This window comes from Choloepus didactylus, chromosome 19 (assembly GCF_015220235.1).
Source record: "Choloepus didactylus isolate mChoDid1 chromosome 19, mChoDid1.pri, whole genome shotgun sequence".
In the NCBI taxonomy this organism is placed as follows: domain Eukaryota; kingdom Metazoa; phylum Chordata; class Mammalia; order Pilosa; family Megalonychidae; genus Choloepus; species Choloepus didactylus.
Window position 1 is genome coordinate 6,468,544 of NC_051325.1, and position 3,775 is coordinate 6,472,318.

General features: G+C 59.1%; 1 pseudogene; it reads left to right on the plus strand.

Moving 5' to 3' along the window:
- The first annotated feature begins 669 nt into the window (after positions 1-669).
- Positions 670-2,456, plus strand: LOC119515703 (annotated as a pseudogene).
- Positions 2,457-3,775: the final 1,319 nt, after the last annotated feature.

Below are 3,775 nucleotides of genomic sequence, written 5' to 3' on the forward strand. Positions count from 1 at the left end.
GAGGTGCACTTTGACTCCTTCCAGCCTCAGGGAAGAGGAGGGCTTCCTGGGGCCCAGATGTGCTGGCCATTGCAGGGCAAAGGAGGGCCCTGAAGGCAGGTGCAGGGCTCCTACCTGAGCGGAGGGGTGTGCTGAGCTGTGAGGTGGGGGAGGGGGGAGGCAGGAAGGACTCACCACACTTTGATGAGTGTTTGTGGGGAGCAAGGAGCTGGGCAGATAGCCAGAGTGGACCCAACAGCTGGGCTGCTGAATTGCAATGTGGGGGCTCAGGGAGGAGGTATATGTGGGCCACAGGAAATGGTGCTGGGATTGGGGGTCCCAAGGAGGGACAAGTGGGCCCTGGCATTGATGAGCCAGAGAGACAGGTTTCAAAGGAACCTGGATTGGGGGTTGGGGGCAGCAACAGGGTCCTGGCTGAGGACAAGGTGGCCTGATGAGCAGAGTGGAAATAAGGTGCTTGGGGGCTCTGGAGCTAAAGCTGTCTGCAGGGGGCCCCCAAGAGATAGCCATGAGGGTGGGAGAGGCCCACAGCTCAAAGAAGCACATCAGTCAGTGGGGTACTCTGTGTCAGTCCTGGGGGTCTCCAGGAAGGGTGGGGGGCTGAGGTGGAAGTGGCTGGGGACAGCTGGGTCTGCACCTGATGCCCATCAGCCCCAAAAGGGCAGGGGCCTTGAGGAGCTGCAAATGGAAGGGCCTCGGGGCCTCAGTGACAGGTGGATCAGGCTCTGCCCTCACACCAGCATCTCCTCTCTTCCAGTTGCCATCACGGCCCCATCAGTTTACCCTCTGGCCCCCAGCTGGAAGGAGAAGCTTGACACCACGGTGACCCTGGGATGCCTGGTCACAGGCTACTTCCCCGAGCCCGTGTCGGTGCAGTGGAACTCGGGTGCCTTGACCAGCGGTGTCCAAACCTTCCCAAGCGTCCTGCTTTCCTCGGGCTTCTACTCCAGCAGCAGCCTCGTGACTGTGCCCAGTAGCACTGTGAAAGAGCAAGACCTACACCTGCAACGTACACCACCCGGCCAGCAGCACCAAGGTGGACAAGATCGGTGAGAACATGGATTGGCAGCTTGGGCCCTCACCCATTGCCTGGTGTGCTCTGGGAGACAGGCACAGGGTCAGCCCTGGGTGGCTGCCCATCAGGGATGAGCCAAGGCACATGGGAGAGCTGGGACCCCAGCCCAGGGTGGCCAAGGAGGAACCTGTCTCCTTCCCATGAAAGCCTCTGCCTGACCCCCACCCACAAGTTCAGTGAGGGGGTTCTCTGGGCACTGCCCCCAGGCCCAGGGCAGGCACAGGTTGGATGTCCCTAACCCATGTCCTGGGGACACAGACATTGATCTAATCCCACCCCAAAGGCCAGAACCTCCCCATGGCGCTGTCTGGTCGCCTCCTCTCCTCCCAGACCTTGATAACCCCAGTCTGCTCTCTCTGCAGTGAAAATACCTCCAGCACCATGCCCACCTTGCCCAGGTAAGGGGCAGCCCAGGCATTGCCAACCATGGGGGAATGGGAGGATCCACTCTGCCCACCCCAGGTGCCAACTCACCTTCCTGTCTCTCCCACCCAAGTCTCTGGGGGACCATCAGTTTTCATCTTCCCCCCGAAGCCCAAGGACACCCTCATGATCTCCCGCACCCCTGAGGTCACGTGCCTGGTTGTGGACGTGAGCCAGGAGGAACCCGAGGTGACATTCAACTGGTACGTGGACGGCATGGAGATGCACACAGCCAAGACGGGGGAGCGGCAGGAGCAATTCAACAGCACCTACCGGGTGGTCAGTGTGCTGCCCATCAAGCACCAGGACTGGCTGAAGGGGAAGGTCTTCAAGTGCAAGGTCAACAACAAAGCCCTCCCATCCCCCGTAGAGCAGAGCATCTTCAAAGCCCCGGGTGAGTGAGGGCCATCAGCCAGGCTGAGGAGCACCCTCTATAGCCACCTCGCACCCTTCCCTGGCCCCTGGGGGTCACCACAGCTCAGGCCAGCCCCCTGCCCTGAGCAGCCACATGGTCTTCTGTCCCCACAGGGCAGCCCCGGGAGCCACAGGTGTACGCCTTTGGCCCACACCCAGAGTCGCTATCCAAGCAAGTACTCAGCCTCACCTGCATGATCACGGACTTCTATCCCAGTGAAATTGACGTCACATGGCAGAGCAATGGGCAGCCATTACCCGAGAGCAGTTTCGTGTCCACCCCGCCCCAGGAGGAGCAGGACGGAACCTTCTTCCTCTACAGCAAGTTAAGCATAGACCGCAGCAAGTGGCCAGGAAGCAGTTCGTTTTCATGTGTTGTGATGCATGAGGCCCTGCACAACCACTACACACAGAAGACTGTCTCCCAGTCTCCCGGTAAATGAGTGTGACCAGTGAGCACCCCTCCCCAGCCCCCCTGTAAATACCTCCCAGGCACCTCAGCATGGAAATAAAGCACCCAGCACTGCCCTGGGATTCTGCGAGACTGGCATGGTTCTTTCTGAGGCTGCTCCTGAAGGAAGCCTCTGTCCTCACGATTCGGGAAAAAGCAGGGGCCTGGGCCAGATCCCAGGGGGCAAGTGAATCTGCACTGGCCACCTGGAGAGAGCTCAGTGCAGGTGTTGCCACAGCAGGGAAGAGGTGGTCTCTCTTCTGTACCCTCCCTCCAGACACCAGCTACTAGGAGCTCAGGCGTGGGAAAATGGAATAGGTGGAGGCATCTCCCAAGGACAATGAAGTCATAGCATGCCTCTGTAGGGGCCAGTGCAGTGGGGAAAGTGGCCTGTCATTTGTCCCAGGGTCCCTGTCCAAGAGCTCCCTTGGTAACTCAATCCTCTTGTGAGAACTGCCAGGGCCAATGGATGTGCCTTTTCCACCTGGATCCCACATGGCAAGTTCAGGAGGAAATGGGTTGGCCGTGGCCTCCATCCTTACGGAGTGTCAGGAGGACACATGCATGGGGACCCTCACCCCAGTGCTCCAAAGAGGCAGAGGCAGGTGGGCCCATCTGCCCCAGGGTGGGCCCCATACCGGCCACCACATGCACACTGAGCCCAGACACTTTGGAAAAAGCCACCTCTGATGAGCAGCCCTCAGCCTCCATCGCTATCTTTCCACATGCATGCACATCACAGCTTACACACCTGGGCCTCCCACAGGTATTCAGTGCAAGTGCCCATCCATGTGCACCTGCAGGCACCAGCAGGACCCCTGATGTCCACCAGACCTGGCACGAGTGCCCAGCGGGCAGCTCACTGCTCATCCACTCACTGACCAGCTCAGACTTGGCCTCCTCTCACGTGCAGACATGGGAAACCCACACCCAGACACACCCTCCACACTTCCTCAAGGAGGGACTGACATGGGGGCTAAGGCAGGTGCTTTGTGCATTCCCTCATGCTCCTGTGATGGCAAAGGCCTCTTCTGGCACAGCCGCCAGCCTCCCACATGCTCACACACTCACACGCTCCCACACTCACATGCCCATGCATTCAGCCCCTCCTCTACACTCACAGGTTCACACACTTGCAGGCTCACACGCTCCCTCTCCCCATGCTCCCATTCCCACATGCTTACAAGCTGACATGCTCACACTTCCACATGATCACACACTCATATGCTCACACTCCCTTGCTCCAACATGCTCACACCCTCACAAACTCATACACTCAACACTCACATGATCCCACTCTCATGTGCTTGCACTCCCACACTCATACACCCACATGCACCCACTCCCACATGCTCCAGGCTGACATGCTTGCACAGCCACATTCTCATACACTCACATGTTCATACACTCCC